We start from the raw sequence: 8,934 nt of genomic DNA on the forward strand, positions 1-8,934 counted from the left end.
ACTTGTGACCAAGTCTAGCATCTGAGCAGAAAGTTTCTGCCATTCACTGGCTAGTCATGTGTCAGCAGATGGAAAAAGAAAATGCTTGTAGCATTGTCTCAAGCACTCCTTATGGTTCATAAGATCCTCACCAATCTATCTTTAAAACAGAGGAAAACCAGAAAATAATATGCTCCAATTCAAGAGCATGGCTATGAATTCTCCTTTGTGTTTCCTGGCTTCTCAGCTACATGTCTGTAGGAATGCAGTTCAACCAAAAAGACTAAGCAAACAAGTCTTTCTGAGAACTTATCTTTTTTAATGAAATAAATATATTTTTAGAAATATTAGTATCAAAAATATGTACTATAGTCTAACTTTTTGTCACAAACATAAAATTTTTAATTTTTCAGATTTTGTTTGGACCAATTCTTTCAATACTATTAAAGTAGAATGAACATGTATGGCTAGATACCACCCTCATTCTTTAGTTCTTATTTTCAATTGCAATCCCAATTCTTCCAGAGATGTATCTATTCAAGGTAACACAGTGATTCCACATATCAAGGCCTGCTGTACAAAAACAAGCCAGTAAAAAAAAAAAAAAAAAGACCAGTAGTACTGTGAGGTTTTTTCTTTGTTTTATATTCCTATAACCATGCTCCACTATATCACTGATGAGCTTGTACTTTCAAAACCCAGAGATCAAGAAAACAACCGTGAAAGAGTATTTCTTAGTTCTGAATAGTCAACTGCTGTATTTTTTGCATTCACCAGTCTTAGTCTCTTTTTACATGACCAGTATCAAAAAACTAGGATTAAACCAAATTAACACATTTACTAGGTGAGATTATCAGTCTTCCTTTCGACAATAACCCAAAAAGAGAAGGAAAAAGGACTGGTTTCAAAAAAGGTTGTTTGCATTTTACTGAAAGAGAGTTGACAATGATGCCAAGCTGATTTTATTAGATAAACATTCAAGTCGTACATCCTATAAGGTCTCCAGTGAGTAATCAACAACACGGAAGAACTCCTGATACAACTCTGTTATGCCATAATGATCAGCTGCATTTTACGTTACATTATTATTTTATACGTTATAGTATGTCTGAGAGGAAACAGCTGCCTCCCTACCATCAGCTATCCCCTACCATCCCAAAGCAGCTAATTTTTGCCACATCCATTTCTGTCAATACTCCAGAAGGTATGCAATGTTTGTCCACATAACAGGGTGACTAGGTGTGCTGCTTTTGGCTGGGTCAAAATTAATTTTCTTCATAGTACCTGATATGGGGCAATGTTTTGGATTTGTGCTGAAAACAGTGTTGATAACAGCGATGTTTTAGTTGCTGTTAAGGAGTACTTACACACAATAAAGGCCTTTTCTGCTTCTGACCCTACCCCACCAGCAAGGAGGCTGGGGGTGCACGAGAAATTGGAAAGGGACATAGCTGGGACAGTTGACCCCAACTGACTCAAGGGGTACCCTATGGTATATGATATCATCAGCATATAAAGCTGGGAGAAGGAGGAGGAAGGGGGGCATGTTCAGAGTGATGACATCTGTCTTTCCACATCACCATTATGTGTGATGGAGCCTGGCTTTCCTGGGAATGGCTGAACACCTGCCTGCCCATGGGAAGAGGTGAGTGAATTTCCTGTTTTGCTTTGCTTGTGCATACAGATTTTGCTTTATTATTAAACTGGCTTATTCTCAATCCATAAGTTTTCTCAATTTTACCCTTCTTGTGTGGGGCTGAGCTGCTGGCTGGACTTAAACACAACACCTGGTTAAGGAAGGAACAGAATTCAATTTTGATGTTTCAATCCTCCAGAAGATGTCAAAGAGGAAACTGTCTATGAGAGCTAACATGATCCAATATGAACAGAGAAACCTATGAGCACAGCTGTCAGGAGTGAGACAGGCATAACAGTTAGTGAGAGAGAGAAAAATCTAATCTTACACATTTTTGGTTATCTATATTATCTACTGTTGCAGAGTCATATATATCTATAAAAAATTTAAATGAAAGCATGAAAGAAAACATGTACTATAGCACACTATCTATTCTGGATATTCTGAACAAATATTCATCTATTTTCCTTAACTTGACCTATGTGTAGGTTAACTCAATGAAAACAAGGCATTCCTCACACAAGGGTGTAGGGCAGTTACAGATAACTGGGACATTGTACCTGGTCTTCCCAGTACAACCAAGATCCACTGAAGGTGATGCATGTGAACCAGTCAGGACAGGCTGAGAAGCAGTATCAGGGGCAGGAGGCTCAGAAGCATCTTGCAGAGGCTGTTGATAACACCTGCCAGGGCTCAAACATGCAGTAAGAAGTTAAAAGACAACTTCAGTCTCAAGGGTATCTATGAATGTACATTTCCATGCCTTTGCTCTATCCAAGTGATGTATTATCTCTCATTTTTCCCCTTAAATATGATGTTTTTTCTTTCTGTTCTTACAATGTTATTGCTGATGTCATGATCTAGACTAGGGCAACTGCTCTGTGACTGGCATAATGAGGCTTCACATATGAATGTAAGAACATTAATACTGGTTACAGTTAAGGTCAAATTTCACAAATGTTTTTGAGAAAAATAATGAGGGAAGACATTTTGACAGTATCAAAATATTTTGTTTCAGCACGCTGAAAATAACATGCTGAATTTCAGCATTTCAGAACACTTGTCACTTCAGTGTGTTTGTAAGGGTCAGAAAGAAAAATTCAGTTGAGGTTAAACTAAACCTTTCAGTGTAACTAACAGCTGTCCTCCTTTAACTCAACTCTCTTCCAGTAAAATACAAACAACCTTTTTTTTTATGCTATTTGAAATAGAGCTCATTTTCATTCAAATCTACACATGACACTGTCTCTGTGCAGCTGGATCCGTCTCCATTCGGTGTTGCAGTATTTGAAGTGTATCACAATGGGAGGAGTGATGCACTTGGGCCGTGTGGACTAAGAAAGATAAAACAAACCTTTATTTATAACATGATGTGTTTTGGTTTTGAGGAAAATTAGAATTTTAAATGGTTGATGAGAGAGTAATTGTTCAAGTTAAATGAAGTCTGTATAGGAAGGAAGAAACATAGGGAAAAAAAGCTAGAAAATTGTATCTTGGGTTTCCTTGAAATATTTCATTTAGATATGAGAGGAAAAGGTTGATTTCATTTTGCTGTTATGTAAGTTATTTCCCCACCCTTATCTTTTAAGGGAGCTGACTTCAATCAAATTTTGCATGAAAGATGCAATTTCTAATGAAAAAAAGTCAAAACACTGTAATTGGCTCAGAGCTGGAAGGGTAAATATTTATACTTGAACTGCAAATTATAAGCTGTTCTCATTTCTTTCCTACAGACAAAATGAGTTTTTTCTGATTCAGGACTGCAGGAAAAAAGCAATGCTGGAAGAGAGTAATTCCCACAAAAATCACTGAGAATTTCTTTTCTACAGATCACAGGAAGCATGGCAGTTGCATACCATACTCCCAGTTTGTCCGCTCAAAATAATTTATGACATCTACAAGTTTGTCTTTCTTTAAAATAATCACAGGTTTACTCTTTTGGGAAGGGAGAACTAAGCAGCCAAAAATGCAGCAGCAACATGATCTCCATATAAATCTGATAACTGAAGGTATGGAGGCTTCTTATCACTAAAACTTGGAGCATCTAAGTGAAGAAGCTGCTCAGCATGCTGCTTGCTCATTCTCCTTCCTCACGTTGCAGAATCCCCAGCAAATCCAAACTACCACTGTGCCTCTACTTAATTTAAGGGGAATTTTACTTAATTTAAGGGGAATTTTTTCTTTTGTTCTGTATCTACAGTAAACCCCATAGTATTTTCAGTATATAACTCTTCTTTTCAAAAAACCAGATAGTAGCTCATAACAAAATATTCAATGTTTCTTCTTTATTGTCCACAATGTTTATGCATCTGGGTTAAATCTCTGAGCCAAGGCAAAAAATTGTTTTCAGAGTACTCAAATTTCAGTTTCTGAAGAAATATTTTTCCTGTAGCAGCATTTAATTTCTTTACAGACTCTGTAAGCCTTGGCTTTCCTGGCTTGAAGAGTTCCTCAGGGTTGCTATGTGACCGGGTGGTGAAAAAATTGCCCATTTCTTTCATCCAAAAAATTCAGCCTATGCTCCCAACCACCTTTTAGTTCTGTGATTTTGGTATCCTTTTAACTTTTCAGTCCCTGTACACCCTACTGTTTCTGCTGCTGAGATTTACAGTGCTTTGAAGTGGGATTTGGGTTATAATTGCTGGACTAGATGCCCAAGTACAGCAAAGTTGCTGCCAACATATCTTCTGGGAACAGCATACAGATTGCTGTTGGCGAGTTCCCATTCCCATTCTCATCCCCCACAATCTCAGCATATCTCATATCCTGCTAGACCAAAGCAGAGAATATTTTTCACTGTAGTTGCCCCCTCCTCACATTGCCAATGCAGAAACACACTGGAGGACATGCACCACCACAACAATTATATAAAGTTTTTGCTTTTTGGGGATAGACCCTCACCATAGAATAAGGCAGCTTGAAAACCGTAAGTCCCACAGAATGAAGCAAGCATCACACTTTTTCATGCAGCACAGGCAATATATTTGAATGGTAGGATGGGGTTTATTTTCCTTTTAATGTGAGTCATTCTTCAATACACCATCACTTTGCTTTCCCTTTATATTTTCATCCATTATGAGAAAAGGTTACCATAAAATTTAATTTTTCTTTCCTAGCTGTCATCCCTAGCAAGAACCAGTACTGTAGGGAAATACAGGATTTCTTTTCAGCTCTTCAAAAATACCCTTATCTGTAGAATATTAATCTCCTTATGACTGCAATTAAAAATGTGTCCAACACCATGCAGATGTCTGCATACAAAATATTCCTAAGTGGTGTTATAAAGACAATGGGCTTATTAATACCTCAGCTGTTTCTTTATGATATAGTGAAATATTGATATAGTTTATTCAATTTGAGAGAAAGAATTTTACACAGAATACTTTTGCCAGGTGGCTTATTCTTAGTGAAATTATGGATTGACAGTTTAATTACTCTAGTGTTTCTCATTCACAATGTTTACAATTACCTGACAATTCCCACTGTAAAAATTTGCTTTCGGCTGTTTATCTTTGCCACATTTTAGTATTCAAGCTGGATGTCTTCTTTTAGATTAAAAATATATAAAAATTTTCAACTAAAGTCACTTATCTATGTCTGAGGAAAGTGATTAAAAAAAAAAATCAAGGCTTTACCTTAAGTAATACTCCAGTCCCTTCAATTTCCCTATGAATTATTTTTTTTCTCTCACTGGATGACTTTCAATCACTTCAACATCCAGTGTCCTCTGTGTGTGTGTGTGTGTGTGAGGGAAAAGAGAGGAAACATTATAAATGTATATGTTAAAGTTGAAATGTCACAGAAAAGGTGCTACTACACACACAAAAAAATGAACAGTCAGGAAATTCGGAAACAATCTTTTTTTTTAAATCTGAAATAGAAATATCAAGGTTTTAATTTTACAGAAATTTTACCAGATCTAAGACGAAAATTTTAGTTTCTTTCTATTTTATAGTATAAATAGTACTAAGTGGTTGCCTTCATCACTTAAAGCTACGTAGTTTTTAAAGTTATCTATACTCTCTTTGTGAATTAAGACATATGTCAGGGATGTCACTCATTTCTGGTCTACCTTCCTAGAGATTTCTTTCCTATTGCAACTGACAGCATCACATACTGTCAAAACTTTCACCCCTATCTTTAAAACAGCTCTGCCTTAACAGGACTCAGTTTTATCCTGACATTTATCAAGTATGAATTTAATAAAAGTTCCTAAATTGCTGTGTTGATGTTTACCTGTATGAACTCTCAAAGTCAAACAAAATACATTGTTTTGGGGCAGTAAAGAGTGACAAGCTAAAATTAGTTACTCCAAACAAATGTTAAATAGCATTTGGAATAGGAAATATTTTTCTTATTTCAAGTGTTTTCTTATATTTCCAGGAACCACTTCTTCGGAATTTTCTTTAATACCTGAAGGTCTCAGTTGTATATGGATTTCATTCTGATCAACATTACTCAAAAAATGCATAGATGTTTTTGAATGTGAATACATGTGAATGTGTATAAAACTCAAAAAAATGGTAAACAAAGAGAGGTGAAGTGTTCTTCCTTGGCTATATAATTTATTCACAGTGTATCCTTGTACACTAGCCAATCCTAATCATTTAAAAAACATTTGCCTTGATCTTGGAGGCCTTTTGCACTCTGTACCTTCACTACAAATTTGATTCAAGGTAACAAATCTTCGCTAAGGTTCCCTCAACAATTGACATCAGAAGTTGCTTCAGAGTGAACTAAAGAGAAAAAAATGCACTAAAAGCCTTAGAAAAGAGTAAAGCACAGACTTTTCCCATTGACATATATTTTAGGATTTCTCAGCAACTTGAACAGCTTTTAAGCAAATTCATATTCAGATTAAACTGAAGGCATGTTCATGTCTCTGTGCTTCAAGATAGCCGTAAACATTACTTAAGCATTTGAGACCAACACAGGTTATATTTTCAGTAGCACTAAAGAACTTTCGTGTACCAAAAATCTTTGCCTTTGGGATTTCTGTGTGCATGGCCCCACAGACCATGAAGGAGGTAGCGCTCTAATACACAGAATCACAACAAATCCTTTCCTTTCTAAATTATTTGAATTACCTGACTGGTACAAATCTTCTCAGTGCTCTTTTATCTGCATTTCTTCTGGTACGCATGGATTTGTTTGCAGATCTGCCAAGCTATCCATACAGGAACATGCCTTCCCATCCTTTATTTACACCATTCCATACAGACAGATCCCAGCTGCCAATATCACGAATTGGCTGCTAACTCACATCAGCTAAGGTCCAAGGTACTAATTCTTATTCGCTTTCAAAATAGACAAAGGAACTTGATTTTTGAAGAGGAGGTTGTTTTCATTGAGAGATAATTGCAATCCTTTTGGCTGCTTACTCTTTTGGAAGAGTCTGGGCTGTTGTAAGTGTTCCCCAAGTGGCTGTAACCCCACGGCACGCACATTAGAGACAAGAGGACATGCAGCATGACTTGCAACTCCTGCACCAGCTGTTTCCTACACTTATGTTCATCCAGAGACATGAACTAATTCTCATTTCGTAGCTCAAGGAAGAAGGCTAATACTGGTTGAGCCTCACTTTCTCCCCCTCCACAAGAACAGTATCTTGTCTTTTGTCAATAGGGCTACCGGCAATTTATTGCTCTTGCTTGTGAAAGGAATTAGGGTGCGTGTTTTGAAAATCTCTCCACTCTCTAGTAACTTTTCAGCTACTAATATTCACAAACTGACACCTGAAATAAGAGCAGAAATTAAATCCAGTTACTTGCTTGAAACTGATACAATGAGCGCAGCAAGATTTTCTTTATTAAGTGCATAAAGCAAAAGCTCAAGAAGCAGTGAGAAGCCTCAACAATGAAAACTATGGAGTGTCATTATTTTAGCCATATGCTGGATTTCTCACTGAGAGTGTTTTCTCTGATAATACTAAATGGTTTCACTTACCTGTGATCTTTGCCCTGATTTTGTTAGGAGCTCTGCCTGAATCTCAGGCAGAAATATAAGCTGAAAATAAGAAGCTAGAGTAAGAAGGTATAACAGCAGGAGGGCAGCGGGAGAAGATATTTGATGACAAGTAAAAGTGAAGTGAAGGTCTCTTGACTTTCATTATCCAGGGGATTAGTTCAAGAGTCAACATCCCTGACAGGTTTGCCTTGAAGCTGACTGGGCATTTTATGTAGTATATTCACAGACAGATGACTAGACTAGGAGAGAGAATTTGAATTATAGGAAAATTGAAACTGAAATTTCAGTCCTGGGAGAAACTCTGATATGTAAACTTTTGCTTTTGTCCTGCACAGAAAGGGAAATTTTTCATTGGAAAACTATTTGATGACTGATGACAGATTAACAGTTCTTGTTAGAATGAAATGCCTTCTGAGGCTGGCATGCTCATCTTCCTTGAGCATGCAGCAAACTACAAACTTTCCTTTAGGTTCACTGATGCATAGCAAAAATTTACTGTGCCTCAGTGCTCTAAAATAACAACAATCCTAACAGTAAGACTTGCTCCCCTCAAGTACTGTGAAAGAATTCAGAAGCATAACCACTTTTAGAAACAGAAAAATAGGTATATTCAATATTTATGTATTTTAATATATGAAAGGTAATAATAAAGATAATAAAACTATAATAGAATTTTCTAAAATACAAGAAGTTTCACCTCAACATGAAGAAGAACTTTTTTACATTGAACGTGGCAGAGCACTGGAACAGGCTGCCCAGGGAGGTCATGGAGACTTCCTCTCTGGACACATTCAAAACCCACCTGGATTTGTTCCTGTGTAACCTGATCTAGATGACCCTGCTTTGGCAGGGGGGTTGGACTGGATGATCTCCAGAGGTCCCTTCCCACTTTAAGAATTCTGTGGTTAATTAAGTCAGAGCACTGTAAAATAATATTTCAATCCAGAGTAGACTCAGTTCTATGCTACAACAATTATAAGTTGGACAGGAAGACAAAGGCCAAAAGAGAGGAGTTTTTGCTATGAGTATTTGAGGACGAGGAAAGAAAGTGTCATAAGGACAATCAAGAACATACTGGGAAAAGATTTATCATTGTAACTTAGATAAAAAGTCACAGCAACAGTAGTAAAAACTTCAAGAAAGATGCAGAAATTTCCCTGAATTTTCCTGTGACTATGCAAGCCGGGTAAGATAATAAACAGAAGATACTAAGCCAGAAAAGACATTACAAGTCCAACTTTTGAAGAATAAAAATGGTAGATCCTTTTCTTTTTTCAGGCAGGGCTCTGAGAACTAGATCTACCACAGAGTCCCTCAGAGATCCAGCAGCTGCCACCTAATGCAGTAGATGG

This window comes from Neopelma chrysocephalum, unplaced genomic scaffold, assembly GCF_003984885.1.
Source record: "Neopelma chrysocephalum unplaced genomic scaffold, ASM398488v2 Primary Assembly neopelma1_23, whole genome shotgun sequence".
In the NCBI taxonomy this organism is placed as follows: Eukaryota; Metazoa; Chordata; class Aves; order Passeriformes; family Pipridae; genus Neopelma; species Neopelma chrysocephalum.